The following is a 23,436-nucleotide window of genomic DNA, read 5'->3' on the forward strand; positions in this document are numbered from 1 at the left end:
GGCCGGCTCAGTAAGATAATATTGAGCTGGGACTTTGATGTATACTTCAATGAAAATAACATCATATGATGTAACCCCCCATCATGAGGCTTGAATTCACGTCCACAAGGTTAAGAGCCTTGTGTTTTACCAACTGAGCAGTGGACCCTTCAATATAATGAATAAAAAGCTTTGTACCTTGAATTGTTTGACAGGAGCAATTGTTAGCCCCCAAGGGCCGGCTCATTATAATGTGATGAGTCGGGTCTGCAATAAGATGAACAAAGAATGACTTTGCATTAGCCCCCAAGTGTCATGGTGCATGCTTGCAGCGACATGAGACTTGCATATCTCAACTTAAATAATGTAGCCCCAAGTGCCGGGTTGTAAGCCTGCGGCAACTCGGGACTATTCCTGCAATTATAGAATAAAAATCATATCCATTGATAATATGATAGCCATTGCGCTAAAGCGACTTTGAAAACTTTAATCATAATACTGGTTATTGATAACCATAATAGAAATCCAGCCATGTTGGCTATTTGAATAATATACCCAATGATTTATAAGTGCATAATTCCAATGGCGCAATCCAAATATATGCTGGCGACTTATAGTCCAAAGCCAGGCCGGGTCAATAAACACCGGATTATAAGTGATTATGTACTGACAACTTGTAGTTGAAAGTCGAGACGGGTTAATGAACATCGGGTTAATTTGATGACTGAGAAGTCATACCAGGTCAAAGAAACCGGTTCAACATAAAATTTATCAAAAGAGAAAAATCTTGACAAAGGCAAATAAAACCGTGTAGTCGAGGCTTTTTGAGGGCTGCCAGGCCCAAATTCGAGGCTTTTTATGGGCTGCCAGGCCGCTGAGTTGAACCATTTAACAAAGCCTTTTAAGATGGACCTCCAACTAACCAATCACCGTTTTAACTTTGACAAGTGCAGGGTCTCAATGAGAGTAACTGTCAAACGTTCGGAGGGTCGTGCCAGGATGACCTGGATAGGAGTGTCTTACTTGATGAAGGCAGGTTAACCCGGGGTTTTAGGTAAATATACCAGGCTTCCAAGCCGTGGGTCGATACCCAGCTACAAGGGTCCATTCAAACTCCTTGGTATTTGACACAAGGAGCCCCCAAGTAACGTGATGAGCTGTGCTCATTGGGTGCCTATGTTTGAGTTGTGCATAGCATCCAGACTCTCTTTGGCCCCTTGGGTGTGAAGCTCCCAAGCTTTGTTGTGGCGTGATAGCCGGATTAATGGACAGAACTCCGCTTTGTAAGCTGAAGCCCCCATGTAACCAATAATATGATAAGCCAATAAGGCGGGATACCCATGTTTGAACCGTGCATCATGGCAACAGGTCCTCTTCGGCAACTTTTAATTTTTTGCAAGAGATAAATTCTTCTTGAACCGGGATTTTGAACCGGATTTGAGAGCTTGAAAGCTTCATGATAGATAAATTTCCTTTGAACCGGATTGTAAACCGGATATTTGGAGAGCTTCAACACTTTATGAGAGAGAGAGATGTCTCTTGAACCGGATATTGAACCGGAATCCTTTCTGATGATCCGGAACTTCTTCATTGAGCTGGGATTTTGTCATATACTTTTTTGAGCCGAAAGTTCTCTGACGGCCTTTAAATTTTCATCAATATAGCAGTAACCTCCGGGACCGCGTTATTTTTCCCTTTAACATCCTGGGCTACTTGAATTTTCTGAAATTGGCAAGACTTGATCATAACAGAAGGTATATATCATCGTAGCCCCCGAGTCTTAAGATGACTCAAAGAGTTGTCTTGAGATTCTTCCATACTTAACCATAGCAGAAGGTTTATATCGTTGGTGTTGATAGCATGATGTGAATCCACAGAAGATTGAGGTAACCGCGGCGGGTTATAAATGATCCCGTATGAGCCGTGTCAGCAACTCGGCCAATGGTTTCTTCCAGCTGGCTGTTTGAAGTGGACCAAACTGTAGTGGCAGCGATTTGTGCTCATGTCCATTGATCCATCCAGTGCAGACGGTGGCTGAATGATAATTCGCCTCCAATTTGTTGAAAGAAAAACCGGGCTACCCAAGCAGTGACTTGCTCATAATCAAGAAGCAGCTCACGCAGACAGGTGCGGCCCTGATGTGTTGATGTAAACCAGGCCGCAATAAACGGACGGTAGAGACGTCCACAGTATCAGAGGTGGCTCGAACAAATGAACCGGTCGCGGTGTTGTAAACCGGTGTAGAAGAGAAAGACGACCTTTAAATTAACGACAATCCCCGGTGCCGAATGATGTTGGCGCGTCTCCATCTCCATGGTATAACAACCCCTTTGTCATCAGTAATTATCCTGCGTAAAAATATTGCAAGACCAAGCAATTGTTCTCAAACAAATTAATATGTACTGATAAAATAGATGAAATAGATAGCACCTGGTATTTTGCAAGACCAAGCTAAGTACGCCGCAGAGATTCTGGACAGGGCAGGCATGACTGCCTGCAAGTCGGCCTCGACACCGGTTGACACCTCGCCGAAGATCGCCGCTACTGCCAGCTCTTCTGTGGCCGATCCCACGGAGTACCGGAGCCTTGCTGGCGCGCTCCAGTACCTCACCTTCATGCGCCCCGACATCGCGTACGCCGTTCAGCAGGTTTGTCTTCATATGCATGACCCGCGTGAACAGCACCTCGCGGCCATCAAGCGCATCTTGCGCTACATCAAGGGCACGCTCTCTCATGGCCTTCAGCTCTACTCGACTTCACCGGACTCCATGATTGCCTACACCGACGCCGACTGGGCCGGCTGCCCTGACACTCGGCGCTCGACGTCAGGCTTCTGTGTCTACCTTGGAGATAATCTCGTCTCTTGGTCCTCCAAGCGACAACACACGGTCTCACGCTCGAGCGCTGAAGCCGAGTACCGCACCGTGGCTAACGCCGTGGCTGAGGCGAGTTGGCTTCAGCAACTTCTCCAGGAGCTTCATCGACCATCTCCTCCTGCGACGATCGTCTTCTGTGACAATGTCAGCGCCGTCTACATGTCCACGAACCCCGTCCAGCATCAGCGTACCAAGCACATCGAGATCGATCTCCACTTCGTTCGCGATCGTGTTGCCATGGGTCAGGTCCGTGTGCTGCATGTTCCCTCGTCACGCCAGTTCGCCGACATCTTGACAAAGGGCCTCCCGTCACCGTTGTTTTTGGATTTTCGGTCCAGTCTCAACGTCCGCTCTCCTCCCGTTGTGACTGCGGGGGAGTGTTAGACTAATATGTCACGTATCGAGACATATCTCCTAATCCCCTAAATCGAGGAGTATCGATATTGTTGTGATCTCCCATTTATGGTTAGGATTGTAAATCTGTCTATATATTGACATGTAATGGAAAAGCCCAAGTGTGACAAATATTCTCCAAATCTTTCACATAGCAAAGCAGACTGTCAGCAACGGTGAAAGTAGGAAGTTTTCATTGTTTATATGTCTGCTCTTGGCAGAAGATGCCCTTGTTTCTTGAGGTCAATTTAACATGTGTTTGCATCACTATATTTATGTATTGGTTGGAAAATAACTGCCTATATTACTTCACTAGATCACACTGTAGTTCATCTGTCGGGATCATTTTTGGTCGGGATTTTAACTGAAGATGCTGTGAGCCCCTTTTGTCCAAATATATTTTTTAACTGAAGAACAAACATGGCTGGCGCTCTCGGGAAAGAATTTGGTGTCTCGTTTGCCTGACCAGTCTCCGTTCTGTTTGTACTAAATCTTTCCGGACATTTTGCTATGCTTCACCATGAACAAATTTGATACTAGTGTGAGTGACAGTGATTACTGCCATACCAAGATAATGGTTAGGTATTCTCTCAGACTCCGTAGTGTAGAAATGCATTTCTTGCAGCTTGATTAGTTGTATTTGTAGAATAAAACAGGGAGACAGCAGCATCCAATCAATAGAAGAAGATGATGATTTTCGTTCCTTGGAAGCTTCCCGTTGCCTATCTCAATTGGGGCTAGCGTACTACCTCTGACAATAGATTATTCTTGGTAGGAAATTCTAGATTAAGAACGGCCTGAGATTAGCCTTACAAGGATGGATTGTATGCACGATTGCTTGCTAACTGATTATGTGTGTATGTGTACCCCGGCGCCGCGAAATCAACAAAAGAATCAGAGTGGCGCAGCGGAAGCGTGGTGGGCCCATAACCCACAGGTCCCAGGATCGAAACCTGGCTCTGATAATTTGATGTGATTTTTCTGTTGGGCCCGAATTTATCTGGTTGGGCTTTGTCGTTTTGTTGTGCCCTTTTCTTATTAATCCATCTCTCATTGTGTTTTTATTTTCTGCTGGACCCGGTTCTATCTGGTTGGGCTTTGACATTTTGTTGCTTCCTTTTCTTATTCGTCCATCTGATGATAAATTCTGCTTATGCTTCTTGCCTTCTTCATTAACTGGAAAAAACCCACCAGGTTTCTCCCTTTTCTAAGGCCCATACTTTGCTCGGTCACTCATTTCCCCTGCTTACCTTGTCTTATATCATCTTCTTCTCATCCATTTTTTTTGTCTTAGATCATCCGGTTTATTCTCGGGAAAAACAAAAGAGGCTTACTCTATATAGTACTCCCTCCGTAAAAAAAAGGCTCATGGCTTTAGTTCAAATTTGAACATCTTTTTGCGAATGTAGTCATATTTGAACTAAAGCCACAACACTTTTTTTTGGATCAAAGGGAGTAATTTTTATGTCATGCATTTATCCCAATAGCATTACAAGTCTCTGGTTTACTTTTTAGGAAGCTTTACATTTTAAAAAGGTCCATTGCATTTGTAAGACACGAAATAGCTAGGAATATTTTTAGAGAGAAAACTAAGTGTAAACGGTTCGATGAACCCCCTAACCTAATTTATGGTGTACTTGTGGATGTATCTCAATCTGATTATTATTAATAGGAAAAAGTCTAAAATAAACCTTAAAGTTGTAGACGAAAGCTAAATCAAACCCCGAACTTTGAATCCCGGAAGTTTGCACTTTGAACTTGTAATCCTGGTCTATTTTGGACCCTAGATGGCAGACTGGGAATATTACAATCCCGGCCGGGCTAACCAGCTACTCTCACGGACAAGAATTTGGGCCGGCCCACTATAACACAACAAGAATTTGTGAAGTTTAAAAAATGTTCACACATTTTTAAAATTGTAAGAAGTTAAAAAAATGTGTTTTCTATTTTTGGCACAAATTAAATTAATATTGTGTTTTTAAAAAATTATTTGGAATTTTGTAATTCTATTTGCATCTCAAAAAACTGTTCACGATTTCAGAAAAATCCCATTTCTCAAAAAATGTTCAGAATTCCAACAGTTTTTCCCATGCTATGAAAAAAAATCGGATTTTCAAAAATGTGTCACATTTTTAAAATAATGTTTTTGGAATTTCGTAAATAATGTTTTCTTAAATGTTTTAGATTGTTGACTGCAGACTCGACTGGGTCGTTCCACCAGACATGAAGCGAGGTTTTTTTTCACATGCAGTGTAAAAATTCTTTCTTTCTTTTTGTTAATGCGCGACATAATAATTCCAATATATGAACACATGCCATCGAGTCGAATTTGGGATCTGGCAGGGTTGACCTGATTTCGCTAGCCCCAACGCCAAACGACTATGACTAACATAAAGAGGCCTGCTCCATTTTTCTTCTTCTCATCCAATTTTTTGTCTTAGATATCCGTTTTATTCCGGGAAAAACAAAAGAGGCTTGCTCCATATAGTACTCCCTCCGCAAAAAAAGTGTCATGGCTTTAGTTCAGCTTTAGTTCAAATTTGAACATTTTTTTTGTGAATGTAGTTCAACTTTGAACTAAAGCCACGACACTATTTTTGGATCAAAGGGAGTAATTTTTATGTCATGCATTTATCCCAATGGCATTACAAGTCTCTGGTTTACTTTTTAGGAAGGTTTACTTTTTAAGAAGGTCCATTGCATTCATAAGACACGAAATAGCTAAGAATATTTTTAGAGAGAAAACTAAATGTAAACGGTTCGATGAACCCCCTAACCTAATTTATGGTGTACTTGTGGATGTATCTACATTTGATTATTATTAATAACATGCCCCATGATAGCTTTAAAAAAATAAGAATGAAAAATTTCAAAAAAAATAAAATGGAAAGGTCAATTTCCAGTTTGTTCTTTGAGGAGGTCCGTTCTAATCATGAGAATATAGGAAGACCAATGTGTGGTTTCTGCCATTTTTTCCCTAGAAGGACAGGGCCATATTTAAAATTGTCCACCCTTACAAGAACATCCTTACATAAACAAAAAATACCACACAAGTCCTTCTGTATATCGATGTCATCTTACTCCCACACTCGCCAGCGGCGCGTCGTGAGTAATATATGGTGTACTTGTGGATGTACCTACATTTGATTATTATTAATAATATGCCCCATGATAGCTTTAAAAAAATAAGAATAAAACATTTCAAAAAAAGAATATGGAAAGGTCAATTTCCAGTTTGTTCTTTGAGGAGGTCCGTTCTAATCATGAGAATATAGGAAGACCAATGTGTGGTTTCTGCCATTTTTTCCCTAGAAGGACAGGGCCATATTTAAAATTGTCCACCCTTACAAGAACATCCTTACATAAACAAAAAATACCACACAAGTCCTTCTGTATATCGATGTCATCTTACTCCCACACTCGTCAGCGGCACGTCGTGAGTAAATCTCGTTGCCACCTCTATATTGTAGGAACAATCTTGGAGTCAGACTAACGTTGTTGATGCACTGCCCGGGAAAAGTTGCCGATAGGATCCAGAAGAAGCAGGCAAAGGAGGCGGCTAGACAACCATCCAAGATCCAGCCAGACAGAACCTGAGAGGACTTACCTCACTAGCTTCCTGACGAGGAGCAAGCTGGTCGTGCATCGCTGAACAGAGAAGAAGCCAGAAGACCAAAACACGAACCTACAAAATTGAAGCTTCAACAGAGTCATGGTAAAAAAGATAAGAGCCCTTGCTATTGCGCGTATCTCATAAACAACTGAGGGATTAGTGCTTCCATTTCCAGCGTTATATCTGAAACGAAAGGCCAAACACATAGAAACTTAGTGAATAACAGTCAAGGAACTAAAGCATTCCGGCACAAAAAATCTAATTTATTAATTGGAATCGTACCAAAATGCTCAGCAAAATCAACATGAAGTAGAACCCAGAATGCTCTGTCAAACGACCATGGGTGATTAGTGGCGGATGACGTATAAAAAAAATACTATCACAAAATCAATGGCACAGACTGAGCATTATTATGCAAAAACTTGAATTACATGTACTGCATTCAGTTGCCCAGTAAAAATATTTTCCAGGCAAAGCAATGTCTCTTGTGACCAATGATTCTCATACTAGTCCAGTGCACACCACAAATAATTACTAAGAACCTCATGTACTGACTTACTAAGCTGAATGAGAGTATGGAACACATTACACTTACTTTTGGCATGTCCTTACAAGAAAAATCTACTCAAACAACCTGTGAATGAATCAATCCAAGTTCAGACACTCCGGGCAGCCACAAAATTCGGCTTAGCATGGAATCAAAATCAGTCGAATGAAAATTAGCAAAATTGAAAACTAAAGCATGTCTTAGCTAGTCCAGTAGACTCAATACAGCATAATTTCCCGGCAAAAGAATAAGAGAAAAGCATACTTTTCGTCCCTCAATTTTTGGCGGAGTCTAGATTTGGTCCCTCAACTGTAAAACCGGATAACTTGCATCCTTAACTTCTAAAACCGGACAAGATTCATACCTTGTCATGGTTTTGACCAGTTTTGGTGCTGTCCCACCACGGTTTTGACCGTGCCGACTCAAATTTGCGTGCTTTTTTCAAGTCCGCGTAATGTTTACAAATTATGGTGCTTTTTCAAATGCGTGAACTTTTTTATAATTTTGTGTACTTCTTTAAATCCGCGTACTTTTTCCAAGTTCACGTACTTTTTTCAAATCTGCGTACCTTTTAAAAGTTCCTGTAGTTTTTTCAAATTCATGTAATTTTTTAAAATTGATGTACTTTTTCATATTCGCGTACATTTTTTTGGAAAGAGTTCATGAATTTGAAAAATTTATGCAAACTTGAGAGAAGTACGCGGATTTGTCTACTTTTTACGCAAAAATATGTTGATTTAAAAAAATCATGTAAACTTGAGACAAGTACGTGAATTTCAAAAAAAGTTCCTGGATTAGAAAAGGAACACAGATTTGATAAAAATACATGAACTTTAAAAAGTATCCAGATTTGAAACAAGTACGTGAATTTCAAAAACAGTTCATGGATTTGAAAAACATACTTGGATTTGATAAAATTACACAAACTTGGAAAAAATACGCAAATTTGAAAAAATGTATGCAAATTAAAAAAAAACGATTTTGAAATAAGTACGTAAATTTCAAAATAGTTCATTGATTTGAAAAAGTATGTTTCTTTTTGAAAAAAATACGTGACCTTGAAAAAACAACGTGGATTTGAAAAGTGTGTGTGTGAATTTCAAAAAGTCCACGGATATAAAAAAAAGTTTCCCTGAATTTGAGTGAGCGCCGGTCAAAACCGGGGTGACTCAGCACCAAAACCGGTCAAAACCGAGACCAGGAACGAACCTTGTCCGGTTTTGGTAGCTGGGGGTGCAAGTTGTCCGGTTTTGAAGTTGAGGGACCAAATCTAGACTCCACGAAGAGTTGAGGGACGAAAAGTATACTTTTCTCAAAGAATAATAATAAAGCATAATTTGTATTTGGATGGTTATTAGCCCAATATCATGCTTAGAAGAATGGCTGTTCAAATTATAGCTAAAAAACTATTGTTCAACTGAAAGACAAATAAAAACAAAGGCGACATGGAGAATTGCCAGTGGTCCCCTAAAATGGGTTCTCACAAGAAATGTGTATCATGTTGGTAGACAGTGAGCTTGACAATTTCTCAATTTCTGAATGTACTGTTGTTGAATACATCATAACCTGTGGACACGAGAGCGTGCGAAAGATCTGCATGGCCTGATCTCTGAATCCTCTCTCTAGCAAGCAGTCCACTTCATCCAAAACAAACATAGAAACATCTTTAAGGTCAACATTGTGTTTCATCAGAAGATCAATTAGTCTCCCAGGGGTGCCAACAATTAACTCGACACCATTTTCAATTCTATATATTTGGTGAGCCAAGGGGTCTCCACCAACAACTAGAGCAGTTTTAAATGGTAAACCCTTTCCAAGCACATTTGCTTGATCCTCCACCTGTAGGCATAGCTCTCTAGTGGGAGCAAGGACTATAGCCAAGGGCTCATGCTTGCTTGTACGTTGCTGCATCCCTCTCCGTGGGCAATGTGCAATTATAGGAACTAGAAAAGAAGTTGTTTTCCCTGAGACAGTATCCGCAGAGACAAAGTAAGCTTCTGTTACTCATTGATGCAGGGATCATTTGCATCTGCACCGGAGTAGGCATAGTGTATCCTGATTCCTGCCGCCTCAAGACTGTGCACAAGCTTCTCAGGAAGGTCACAGGAAGAGAAACACATGACTGGATCAGGAACGGCCTCACCCTTGACACAAATGTCAAGTTTTTTTCTCAGTAAAGCAATCTGGCTGGCATGCAAACTCGGTATATCAGGAAAATTATTGTCTCTGACACAGAAGCTCTCATCACCAAAAGGAACGTTTATGCGTGCTGGTGCTTTTACTGGTATTTTTGTTTCAGCAGCAATTCTAGCAAGAAGAGCAGTCTTGCATTCCACACCGCAGATGTCATCATCAGTCTGATCACATATATATTCGCCGTATGGACCACACATAACGCAGCGAGGCTCCGCAGGAAGAGCTTCTCTCTGTTCAAAGCATCTTTCCTTCAACGTAGATCTGCAAGAGTAACAGATATCATGAGCAAGGTGATTTGATTCCTTGACTGAGACGTGGAGCAGAGAGAAGGCTCATCTAAAATGTTCCCGATGTATACCGAAAATGTACAATGTGTATGAAAAAGAGATATCAATAACATATGTTGAAAAATTTAAGCATGTATTTAGAAAATGTTAGACATGTATATATAAAATGTTACTGATGTATACAAAAAATGTACAAAGTTTATGAAAAAAGTAGACATAAAAAACTTTTTGTTTAGCAAAATATTAGTCATGTATTTCCAATATGGTAAATGCGCGTACATATAAGATGTTTTTGATGTATATATGAAAACGTATAATATGTATAGAAATAAATTGTCGGGGAAAACTGACCCATGAACACCTATGGGGCCGGCGGACCGGGCCCCTTTCGGTTCGGCGGGGGGCGGAGGTCGCACGAAGAGCAGATCGAGGCGAAGCACACGAGCGGTTTACCCAGTTTCGGAGCTCTCCGGAGAGATAATACTCCTACTGCTGCTTGTCTGGCTATGTTATCTTGTGTTCTTGCTCTCAAAGAGAGAGCGTGGTGTCTTTCTGGTTTACAAATGAGTCGAAGTGATCGAAACTCCGAAAACCCCGAACCTCCCCTATGTTGCGCATGGGCCTCCTTTTATACACTAAAGGGGTCACCGACAGGTGGCAACGCAGAGGAGGGTAAAAACGTAAAAAGTGAGGTAGGTGATACAGTTGCTTGTACAGTGCACCCTACCTAACTCTGACGGCAGGGGACAAGGGCATGAAATGCCCGTCTGAGTCGCCCGAACAGTGCAGAAAAGGACCGTTAGGGGCGCCACCGTTCGCCACGATGGCGATCTTGTCAGCTTCGCATGCCACTGCGCACCGCTGCCTGCATAGCCTCCCGCCACGCGCGCCCGGAGAGGCCCCCAGAGCGACACGTTGGTGGATACGCTGGAGCGTGGGCGCAGAGTGGCCGCCTGCCGCGGCAAGCGTCTTGCCGCTGCTGCTATCTTGTCGGGCCCGGAGGCTTGTCGCTCGCCGGGCTTCGAGGTACCTTGTTTAGTCTTCCCGGCAAGCTCCTCTTGCCGGGGCCTTGTCGCCTTGCCGGAGCGCGTGGCGCGTCGCGGCAAGTTCCTTGGTGCGCCTTGATTGGCCTTCCCGGCAAGCTCCTCTTGCCGGGGTCTTGTCTCCTTAGCTTATATACTTTATTCTTGGATGGCTCCAAGGGAACCTTGGAGGGTCTTGGCGTTCGCCCGGCAAGCCTTGCCGCGGGGTGCTGCAACTGCCCGTGCACAAGTTCGGGGTACTAGGGTACCCCTATTCTAGTACACCGACAGGAGCCCTCGGGCCTGGGCCAGACACGGTGCCGAGCGCTGTTGGGCCAGGCCCAAGACAGGGCACGGGCACACGCGGGCTGGGCTACACCAAATCTCGCTCTGTATCCACCGCGCTCCCCCATAACGGCACGCGTTGAATGCGGCATCGTGGGGGAGATCGTGGGTGGTTGTTTATTAGGAAGGGCAAAACGTCCGCCTCGTCCCTCTTTATAAGGAGAGGAAACAGGGGCAGTTCGTTCCCCCTCACTGGTTGCTGTTACTCCTTCTTCACAAACTCCGCCGCTCCCCCCTTCTCCTCGAAGCCGAGAGTGCAGCGCTCCGCCCCTCCCATTGTCACTAGCATCTCCACGCCGTCGACCTCCCTCACCACCTCCGCCATGGGCCCGAAAGCCGACAAGGGAAAGGGTGTGAAGTCGGCCGAGGCGCAGCGTCTCGCGGCGCTGCGGAAGGAGCGGGCGATCTTCACCCCCCAGCTCGGCGTGCAGGAGCTGAGGGAGTACTTCTACCTCTTTTGGGCGACGGAGACACGTGCGCATCCGCGCACGAGGGTACTCCCGGCTACCGCTTCGAAGCTGGCTCCAAATGGGTACCCCTTCTTCCCACTATTCTTCTATTGCGGGCTCTGCCCGCCTTTCTCGGAGTTCTTCTGTGACATTATGAACACATATGGCTTCCGCCTCCTTGACTTCACTCCCAATGATGTCCTGACCATGGCAGTTTTCGCACACTTGTGCGAAAACTTTGTCGGAGTCCACCCTAGTGTTGCCCTTTTCCGCCACTACTTCATTCCTCGGGTAGAGAGAGGAGAGTCGCTTGCCAGAGGGATTGCCTGGGTCTCAAGAGTCGGCAAGAAGGAGGCGTACTTGGATGGTGAGCTCCGCAGCAAGTGGGAGGAGTGGAGAGCGGAGTGGTGCTGGATCGTCGAGGAGAATCCGCAGCCCTTCACCGCCGTGCGCCAAACTCCAATAGTGCGCGGCAATGACTGGAGCAACGTGGCCCTGGAAGACGAGAGGCTGAAGATTGCCATCACTAGGATTCTTCGCCTCAGGCTTGCCGGGCTTACCGTAGGTGCTGTCGGGGCAGATTTCCTCCGCCGCCGCATTGCCCCCCTACAGGAGAGGGGGAGGCCCGCCTGGGAATTCAAGAATTCGGCGGACATCATGAGGCTGCGGCCGGGCCTCAACTACAACTTCACCGTCTTGGAGTTGGACGCAATGCTCTTGGAATTATTCAAACGCGACCCCCAGCACCCATTCACACTGCCGAGGGGCGTAGTTCCTTTGTGCAATAACTCCTCGCTTGACCGGATCCGCGCCATGATGCCGTTGTGCGATTCACACGGCATCGTCCCAACTTGGCAAGAGCCTGCGGATGACGTTGTGCGAACGTTCTTCGACACCTTGGAGGAAGTGCCGGTCCGCGCTGACGAGCAGAAGAGCCTCACCCGTGACACCACCGATGAGGAGCTGCAGCTCATCGCTACTAGGGCGGAAGAGGCTGCGGCTGCAGCTGCCGCGGGCGCATTTGGGTTCACCGTGGAGGAGGCGGAGGCTGCAGAGGCGGCAAACCTTGCCGAACGCGCGGAGTTCATGGGTGAAGAGGAGCCTGCCGGTTCCGAAGCCGAGTCGAGCGAGGCCGGCGAGGAGGAGGCTGAGCCTTCAGAGAGCTTGCCGCAGGCGGAGCCCCCGGCCCCGCCAAGGAGGCGCCTTCGCAGGGCCGGGGACGCAGCGGGGCGGCAGCCGGCTCCACAGCCATCAAGCCGCGCGACGCGCTCTACCGCGGCAAGCAATGTTGCCGCGGGAGCGCCTCACGCAACAGCGGCAACTGGAGCGGGATCTTCCCGGGCCACCGCTACTGCCCCCGCCAAGCGAGCAAGGGATCCTACTCCTCCACCTCGCCGCACCGGAGGAGGGCCGGACTTCGATCTTTCCGCGCTCAGCTCCGACGAGGAAGAAGAAGAGTGAGTTTCTTTGGTGCTCTTATAATCCTTCAATCTTGTTGTTTATATCTTGTATCTGACTTGCTCCAATCTGGACTCCTTTCTTTTCAGAACACTGGCCCAGAGAGCGGCGAAGAGGGCCAAGGCCGCGGTGATCGTCATCGAAGATGACCCCACCTTGTCGATAGGGGGTGGGTCCGAGATCACCTTGACGGACCCGGCAATCACTCCTCAAAGCAGCCCCCAGCGCAGCCCCCAGCGTAAGTTCATAGTTTAACCTTCTGCTGCCGGGCGCGCTTGAGTGCTTTTTCCTTTGTTGACATCTTGCTTGTTGACTTGTGCAGGAGCAGAGCAGCCTCATCAGGAGCGCCCGGAGGTCGGTCCGGAAGTGCCACCTGCTTCGACTGCGCCGCCAAGGAAGGAGTCCCCGGCAAGGGAGCGCTCTCCGGCAAGGGGGGACTCCCCGGCAAGGGACAGCACTGCTGATCCTGCGGCGACCGAGGCCGCAACTGAAGATCTTGGCGCAAGTAATCCACTTGCCCAGAAACTTTCCCTTGGGTTCTGTTTCTTCCGTTTTTCCTTTCTTGGATTTTTGATTGATTTTCCTTCCTTCTTCGTTCTTCAGACCCATTTACGGCTGAGCCAATGGAGACAGAGGGCGCTGGCAAGGAAGGTGCTGGTGCTGATGAGACCGCCGGCGAGGAGGCCGTCGGGGCTGCAGCTGCGGAAGCCGGCGAGGGGTTGGTTGATCGCACTGACGACCCTGAGGCCGCAGGAGCGCCGGGCGCTGCGCCGACCGCCGAACCCTCGGCCGCTTCTGCGGAGCCGGGCTCCGAGGAGCCCCAGCCCGGCGCCTATTTGAAGGCCGGCGACGACATCTTCATCAAGCTACCCTGGGCATCGAGCTCCAGGGCGCCAGTCGAGGGGGAGACTTTTGACGGGGAGGTGCTCGCCTCTGCTGGACTGTCATTGGTTGACGCGCCCGGCAGCAGCAGCGGCGAGCCTGAGGAGGAGCAGCTGCTGCGGAAGCTGCTGTCACTCTACCGCGCCCGGCAAGCCAAGCTGGCTTCCCGGGAAGCGCTTGTCGCGAAGGCGGGAGTGGACATGGAGAAGCGCGCGGAGGAGCTCCGGGGCCAAAATCAAGAAGCTCTCCGGTCTCTGGCGCAGGAGCGGGAGTGAGTCGACGAGGAGCGCACGGCCTTTCTTCTCGAGAAGGCCGAGGCTGAGGAAGAACAAAGGCTGGCCGCCGAGAAGCAGTCCGCGCGGGAAGGTGAACTAGTGCAGCGGAAGGCCCACCTCGACAGCTACGAGGAAGAGCTCGTCGAGCGCGAGCGAGCACTTGGCGGGGCGCTCAAGGAGGCAAAGGACGCCGCGGCAACTGCAGAGGCCGCCAAGAAAGAGCTAGAGGAGAAGGTGGCGCAGCTGGAGGCCGACATTGGGAAGAGCGGCGAGGAGCTTGCCGTGCTCAAGCGTGAGCGCGAGAAGGATGCTGCCGCCCACGGTGAGTTGCAAGGCCTTCTCGCTGAGAGGGGCAAGGAGCTCAGCGCCGCCAAGGATTCCAAAGCAGACCTGGAGCTGAAGCTGGCCACACTGACACAGACGCTGGAGGCCGCCAAGGAGCGGGAGAAGACCTTGTCGGAGAAGGTCAAGGCTGATGCGGCGCTGCTGGAGAGCATTGTAGTCACCCATAACTCGTTCAGAGACACTGTGGAGCACTGGACCGAGAGTCTGATGAACACCGCCGCAGTCATCAACGAGGAGCTGGCGCAGCTGGGGATGGAAGACTTTGGGTATCCTTCCGACGAGAGTCTTCAACCCAGCGCCAAGCTCAGCCTGTTCTTCAAGGGCGTGGCGACGACACTCCAGCGGCTCCGGGAGAGGATCCCGAAGTAGCTGGCCGACGAGTCGCGCAAAATCTGCGCTGGGGTTCTCCAGAAGGTGCTGATGAAGGTAGCCTTCCGCAATCCAGGCCTCAGCTTCACCAACGTCCTCAGGTCCTTGCCGCCTGACGCCGATCTGGATGCACTCAAGGCCCTTGTCGCACCCATTGTGGACAAGGTGAGTGAGATCAAGAGAGTCGAGGGCGGACGCGTAGATTAGGCCGCCCATTTATTCTTTTCCCTTGTCGCTGCCAATCATGTTATGAAAACAGTCTATTAGAGCTGCGACAAGTTATCTTGTAATATAACTTGATTTCTGTTATCAATTGCAATGTTATTTCCTCTACTAGATTCCTTCCTTTGTATGTTTTTACCCTACGCTTCTAGGAAACTTGTCGGCGCAGGCGCCCGAGCTGCGAGCGTTGAGTGCGGAACTTCAGCAGCCTGCTGGCGGCGCTGCTTCCGACAAGAAACCTTGTTGCGACTAGTTGCAGCACGCTTAAGCTGTTGAGCGGACTCGAAACAAAGTAAGGGCGCAACTAGCCACGAGTAGGTTCCTCCGTGCATAGGTTTTCCATACAAAGCAGGGTCGTTCGAGGAAGATAACTCAAAAATTTAAAAAAAGTGATTGCTCAAACTTTGGCAACTTAGCTTTTCTGTCGTTTGCTTTCCGACAAGGCAAAACTTTGCTTGAATGATGCCTGGCCCATACCACAATCTTCTCCTTCCCCCCCGGCAAACTTGTGTGCGAGGGAACCTTCTTTTCCTTTAAAAGAAAAAGAAAGAAGAGAAAACAATAATATGGAGCTCTCTGGCTCGTTACTGCTTACCGGATGTAGGTGCTGCACAAAGTGTCAGATAATTGCATGCAAGAAAGGAACTAACGCATGAAATGAACAAGTTGTGCGGAGCACATGGGGTTTTACTTATGCACGGGATCTGCGCCCGGCTTTGTACAAAGGATGACATGCAACAGCGGCAAGACTTGTACAAAAGATGGTTGCCGGAACGGGTTCCGGCAACCGCGCCTTATGGGAAAAACTTACGAAGATGTTCTATGTTCCAGGAGTTGTTCATCGGAACGCCATCTTCGGTCTCAAGGCGGACAGCGCCAGGCCTTGTGACTCGTCTCACCCGATAAGGGCCTTCCCACTTCGGCGTCAACTTGTTGGAATTCTTGGCGGACTGAACGTGCCGAAGAACAAGGTCGCCTTCCTCGAAGCTTCTGGCTTTAACTTTGCGGCTATGATAGCGGCGCAAAGCTTGCTGGTATCGAGCAGCTCGTACAGCAGCCTGAAGACGATCTTCCTCAAGGAGCAGCGCGTCGTCTTGTCGCAGCTGTTCTTGCTCAAGCTCATCATAAGCGAGCACTCGAGGTGACCCGTATACGAGTTCCGTGGGGAGAACTGCCTCTGCTCCATAGACTAGAGCGAAAGGTGTCTGGCCAGTGGCTCGATTTGGCGTTGTTCTGATCGACCAAAGAACCACCGGCAGCTCCTCGATCCATTTCCTTCCGCACTTGTGCAGCCTGTCGAAAGTTCTGGTCTTGAGCCCGCGCAGCACTTCAGCATTTGCCCTCTCTGCTTGACCGTTGCTTCTCGGATGAGCAACAGAAGCGAAGCAGACCTTGGCGCCAAGGTCTTGGACGTACTGCATGAAGGTGCGGCTCGTGAATTGCGTGTCGTTGTCGGTGATGATCCTGTTAGGGATCCCGAAACGGCAAACAATCGACCTGAAGAACTTGACTGCTGACTGTGCTGTCACCTTCCTCACTGGCTGCACTTCCGACCACTTTGTGAACTTGTCGATTGCAACATACAAGTACTCAAAGCCCCCAACAGCTCGGGGAAAGGGGCCGAGGATATCGAGCCCCCAGACTGAAAATGGCCAGGATAAAGGGATCGTCTGGAGAGCTTGAGCTGGCTGGTGTATCTGTTTGGAGTGGAACTGGCACGCTTCACACTTGGTTACTTGTGCAGTTGCATCCTGGAGGGCTGTCGGCCAAAAGAAACCTTGCCGGAAAGCTTTGCCGGCAAGTGCTCATGCGCCAATGTGGTGGCCACATATGCCTCCATGTATCTCTGCCAACAGCTTTTGTCCATCTTCCCGGCGAATACACTTCAATTTCACACCGTTGAGTCTTCTTCTGTACAGTATGCTATCGACAAACTGGTACATACTTGACTGCCGGGCTACTCTTTCCGCTTCTTCTTGTTCTTCGGGAAGTTCTCCTGTCTGAAGGAAGTGGACAATCTGCTATGCCCATGCTGGAGCTTGTGGCTCGACAACAAGGACTAAAGGCGCATCAGCTGCTGCGGGAACATCCGCTTCCACGGCAAGGGCTTGCGGCCCTGCCGGAGCTTGATGTTCCCCGGCAAGCTTGCCGGAGCAAAACTTGTCGGGAGCGTCTGCTTCTACGGAACAAACCATAAGGCTTGCCGGAGCAGACTGCCCCTCAGCATCCTTGGTGTTGATCTTGGGGACTTTCTTGGCGGCGGCTTCGGGGAGCTCTATCGGAAAGTAGTCACCAGAAACCAACTTGCTCTTCTTGCTTTGTCCAGTTGATGGTGTTACGGATGGTTGAGTCAACTTAAGCACAAAGATTCCTGGTTCCACAGGTAACTTTAGTGTGGCGCACTTTGACAAGCCATCAGCAATGTCATTCTGAGCTCTTGGGATATGCTCCATCTGTAGGCCGTCAAAGTGCTCTTCTAGCTTCCTCACTTCATCAACATATGCTTCCATCAACGGACTCTGGTAGTTCTTGTTTACTTGGCGGACGACAAGCTGTGAGTCACCCCTGACAATAAGCTTCTTGATCCCAAGGTCTGCTGCAATTCTGAGACCGGCAAGCAATCCTTCATACTCTACAGTATTGTTGGTTGCTTGTTCCTTGGTAAAGTGCATCTGGACTACGTACTTGAGGTGCTCTCCGGTGGGTGCGACAAGCAACACGCCCGCACCGGCGCCTTGCAGCGAGAAGGCACCATCAAAGTACATTAGCCACTCTTTACTTGCCTCTTTGACGGGGATGCTCGTCTCTGGAATTTCTTCATCTGGGGTTGGCGTCCACTCTTCTATGAACTCTGCCAATGCTCTGCTTTGGATAGTTGAAGTGCTCTCAAACTTGAGGCCAAAGCTTGACAGTTCCAGCGCCCACTCGACAATCCTGCCTGTTGCTTCTGGATTTTGCAGTATCCTCTTCAGCGGAAAGCGAGTGACAACTGTGATCTCATGTGCTTGGAAGTAATGGCGCAGCTTTCTCGAGGCCATGAGGAGGCCGAAAAGCAACTTCTGCATACCAGAGTACCTTGACCTAGCTCCCTGCAGAAGGGAACTGACAAAGTAAACTGGGCGCTGCACCATTCTCCTTGGCATCTTATCATATTCCTGCGCAAACTCATGTTTGTCGGGACCAGAGCTTGTCGGCGAAGCCCCCTGCTTGTCGCTGGATGCATCTGCCATTGTTGCCGGCTCATCATCTGCCTCTCTCTCCGCCACTAATGCAGCACTAACCACTTGATTGGTTGCCGCTATATACAGCAGCAACTTCTCTTGCGGCTTAGGTGCGACAAGTGTTGGAGTGGAGGACAGGTATCTCTTCAAGTCCTGCAGCGCAGCCTCCGCCTCCGGAGTCCATTTCATTGGACCTGCCTTTTTCAAAATTTTGAAAAATGGTAGGGCGCGCTCAGCAGATCTAGAGATAAACCTGCTGAGAGCAGCCACGCAACCGGCAAGCCTTCATACATCCTTGACGCGCTTTGGTGCTTCGATCTGCTCAATGGCCTTGATCTTGTCGGGATTGGCTTCAATTCCCCGCTGAGACACGAAGAACCCAAGAAGCTTGCCGGAGGGGACTCCAAACACACACTTCTCGGGGTTGAGCTTGAGGTTGATCTTGCGCAGATTTGCAAATGTCTCATCTAAATCTTGAATTAGGGTCGCCCTTTTCTTGCTCTTGACCACTATGTCATCCATGTAAGCTTCCACATTTCTGTGCATTTGCGGCTCAAAAGCATGGTGGACTACCCTTGCGAATGTTGAACCAGCATTCTTCAAATCGAAAGGCATCCGTATGAAGCAGTACGTGCCACACGGGGTGATAAATGCGGTTTTCTCTTCATCTTCTTCTGCCATGAAGATCTGATGGTATCCTGAGTATGCATCAAGAAATGAAAGCAAATCACATCCGGCCATGGAGTCAACAATCTGGTCAATACGCGGCAAGGGAAATGGGTCTTTGGGACAAGCTTTATTAACATCAGTGAAGTCAATACAAAGCCTCCATTTCCCGTTAGCCTTGCGCACAACAACAGGATTGGCCAACCACGTGGGATGGAGTACTCCTCTGACAAGGCCTGCTGCTTCCAACTTCTTGATTTCTTCTGCGATGAATTCTTGGCGCTCCACTGCCTGCTTCCTGACTCTCTGCTTGACGGGCCGCGCATGAGGATAGACGGCAAGGTGGTGCTCAATTACTTTCCTGGGAACACCGGGGATATCAGATGGTTGCCATGCAAACACGTCGACATTCGCCCGCAGGAAAGCAACGAGCGCGTTTTCCTATTTGGGGTCAAGAGTGGCGCTGATGGTAAATGTACCACCAGTGCCATCCTCCTTGGCGGACACCTTCTTGGTCTCGGGTGGAGCTGCCATTGCCTTCTTGCACTTGCCGGTGGAGCTCGATGGTGCGTCCTCGACGGTAGCGCAGCACTCCGAAGAGGTGCGCTTGCCGGAGTGGGCATCAGAGCTCTTGCCGGACTTGGTCTTCTTCTTCCCCCCGGGAGTTCCAGCGGCAAGGGTCTGGTGTTCTGCTGCGGCTGCTGCTTCCCGGTAGATCTTGTCGGCACAGATAAGAGCATCCTTCTTGTCGCCAGGGACAGAGATGACGCTTATTGGGCCTAGCATTTTCAGTACGTTGTACGCATAGTGAGAGGCTGCCATGAACTTGGCGAGTGCTGGACGTCCAAGGATTCCATTGTAAGGTAATGGAAAGTCGGCAACGTCAAACGTGACCCTCTCAGTCCTGAAGTTTAGCTCACTGCCAAATGTTACCGGCAACGTGATCTTTCCCTTCGGCTTGCTCCTTCCCGGGTTGATTCCTTGAAATGTACCGGTCTCTTCGAGCTCGCTGTCAGGGATCTGGAGTTTCTGGAGTACCGCGGAGGAGATCAGGTTCAAGCCGGCCCCGCCGTCAACTAGCATCTTTGTAACCTTGAGGTTGCGGATTGTTGGTGAAACCAACATCGGCAAACACCCGACCGCGGTTATGCGATCAGGGTGGTCCTCAATATCAAAGATGATAGGCGTGCTGGACCATTTCAGAGGCTTGCGTGACTCGATGGGTGGTTCTGCTGCATTAACTTCTCGCACCCACTGCTTGAGCTGGCGGTGCGAGGCATGCAGAGAAGCACCACCGTCAACGCACAGGACCTCTGTGGCTTTCTGGAACTCCTGCTCATCAGTCTCCTCATCATCCATATCTTCATCGTCGCCGTCATCTTCATCCTTGTCGCGGCCGCGAGGAGGTCTGTCTTCTTGCCGCTGCTTGGCCTTGCCACGGCATCCACCTCGGCCGGGACGTTTCTTGCCGGATCCACCAGCTCCTTCCTGGGCCTTCTCCTTGTCGCGCCGCTCGTATTCAGCTTTCTGTTGCTCAACAAGCTGGTCGACTTTCTTACAGTTCTGGAGGTCATGGCCCTTGGTGCGGTGAATCTTGCAATACTGCTTGTTGGTGCCGTCCTGCTTGTCGGCGACCGCCACCTCCGCGGCAACCTCCTTGCCGGAGTCACCAGCTTTGGCCTCCTTGGCGCCACCACCGTTGCCGGACTGCTCAACAACTAGCACCTCTTTACCTTTCCTCCTTCTGTTGTTCCGCCGCCAGTTTTTCCTTGCCGGGGCAGCATCTTCACTGTCAGATCCCCCTGCTCCTATATTTTCTCCGGGGAGTCTCCTCCCTTCCTCAGCACGCGCACACTTGTCGGCCAATGCATATAACTCACTGACATCTCTGATCTTGCACATCACCATTTCCTCCCGCATCCTGCGGTTTCGCACATTCTGATGGAACGCGCTGATCACCGCGGCAGGGTGGACATCTGGGATGTTGTGCTGCACACTGCTGAATCTCTGAATGTACTTGCGCAGGGGCTCTCCTTCCTTCTGGGCGAGCAAATGAAGATCACTCTCCTGGCCATGAGGCTTGTGTCCGCCGGTGAAGGCGCCGACAAACTGATGGCACAGATCAGCCCAAGAGGATATGGAGTTGTCCGGCAAGTGCATGAGCCAGGATCTGACATTGGGCTTGAGCACCAGCGGGAAGTAGTTGGCAAGGATCTTCTCATCTCGTCCCCCGGCAGCTTGCACCGCAATGGTGTAGATGCTGAGGAACTCTGACGGATGCGTCTTGCCGTCGTACTTCTCCGGTACGTCTGGCTTGAAGTTCTTTGTACTGGGCCACTGGACTTGCAGCAGCTCACGAGTGAACGCAGGACAACCTACCGCGTACGGCAGATCGCCTGGTTCCCCTGGCGCGTGCATGTCAACAGAGGGCCCAGCGCGCTTGTCGGATTGACGTCGCGCTTCTCTTCGGCGCTCGATGCGGGTTCGAGCGTCTTCTTGTTGTCGATCATGAAGAACTTGGCGCTGATCGCGACGAGCTCGTGGATCCGACGATGCAGTGGAGTCACTGTCGAGGTGGATCCGGCGAATTGGCGATCTTGGCCTTCGGGGCGGTGATTGCATGGTAGTTGCACCTCCACCCGTTTCGTCGCCACCGGCTCGCGCCTGGCAACCCTGCCGCGGCGGCGACGCGCTCGGCCGCCGTGGAGTGTCGCCGTTGGCGTAGCCGATGAGACTCTGAATCGTAGCCCTCCATTCGTCGATCTTGTCCGACGTCGGAGGGTAATCTAGAAGAAGTTGAGCTCGCGCCAAAGCTTCTGCTGGAGTGGTGGGTGGCAGTGGCGGACGGCGCGAGGAGCGGGACGTGCTCAAACTTCTAACTATGTTAGAAGGAGCAGTATCCCATCTAGGCGACCGTGCCCCGCTCGTGCCAGCATGCTGGCATGCATGCTGGTCTTGAGCGTCCCAAGATCCACCAGCTTGATCTTGGCCCAGCGAACGTATGGCACTGCGAACACCATGATGCTGTTGGTCCCGCGCCTCCTGAGCCGGGCGCGGTGCGCGTACGGACGCCGAGGTCTGTGCTGCCTTGTCCTTGGACTTGGCAGCACTGTGAGCACCCTCATCGACGCCTGTTCTTCCACCGGCGTCCACTCCACCACCCGTTTGCTCCAACGGTGGCGGAAACGACGTGGACGGAGCGGCTGCCGCCGAAGTCTTCTTCTCCGGTGGCATGTTGATGAAGGGAGTGAAGATCTAGCTCGTGTGAACACCGGATCAGGTTCACACAATCTCGACGCACCTGCTTCGACTGCGCCGCCAAGAAAGAAGCTCCAAGACCGGCACTTCCTCCAAGGTGTCGAAGAACGTTCGCACAACATCATCCGCAGGCTCTTGCCAAGTTGGGACGATGCCGTGTGAATCGCACAACGGCATCATGGCGCGGATCCGGTCAAGCGAGGAGTTATTGCACAAAGGAACTACGCCCCTCGGCAGTGTGAATGGGTGCTGGGGGTTGCGTTTGAATAATTCCAAGAGCATTGCGTCCAACTCCAAGACGGTGAAGTTGTAGTTGAGGCCCGGCCGCAGCCTCATGATGTCCGCCGAATTCTTGAATTCCCAGGCGGGCCTCCCCCTCTCCTGCAGGGGGGCAATGCGGCGGCGGAGGAAATCTGCCCCGACAGCAACTAGGGTAAGCCCGGCAAGCCTGAGGCGAAGAATCCTAGTGATGGCAATCTTCAGCCTCTCGTCTTCCGGGGCCACGTTGCTCCAGTCATTTCCGCGCACTATTGGAGTTTGGCGCACCGCGGTGAAGGGCTGCGGATTCTCCTCGACGATCCAGCACCACTCCGCTCTCCACTCCTCCCACTTGCTGCGGAGCTCACCATCCAAGTACGCCTCCTTCTTGCCGACTCTCGAGACCCAGGCAATCCCTCCGGCAAGCGGCTCTCCTCTCTCTACCCGAGGAATGAAGTAGTGGCGGAAAAGGGCAACACTAGGGTGGACTCCGACAAAATTTTCGCACAAGTGTGCGAAAACTGCCATGGACCAAAGATGTCGGGGGAAACTGACCCACGAACACCTATGGGGCCGGCGGACCGGGCCCCTTTCGGTTCGGCGGGGGCGGAGGTCGCACGAAGAGCAGATCGAGGCGAAGCACACGAGCGGTTTACCCAGCTTCGGAGCTCTCCGGAGAGATAATACTCCTACTGCTGCTTGTCTGGCTATGTTATCTTGTGTTCTTGCTCTCAAAGAGAGAGCGTGGTGTCTTTCTGGTTTACAAATGAGTCGA

General features: G+C 49.8%; 1 pseudogene; it reads right to left on the reverse strand.

Moving 5' to 3' along the window:
- Positions 1 to 8,875: 8,875 nt before the first annotated feature.
- Positions 8,876 to 11,535, reverse strand: LOC119350006 (annotated as a pseudogene).
- Positions 11,536 to 23,436: the final 11,901 nt, after the last annotated feature.

This window comes from Triticum dicoccoides, chromosome 1B (genome assembly GCF_002162155.2).
Source record: "Triticum dicoccoides isolate Atlit2015 ecotype Zavitan chromosome 1B, WEW_v2.0, whole genome shotgun sequence".
NCBI lineage: Eukaryota > Viridiplantae > Streptophyta > Magnoliopsida > Poales > Poaceae > Triticum > Triticum dicoccoides.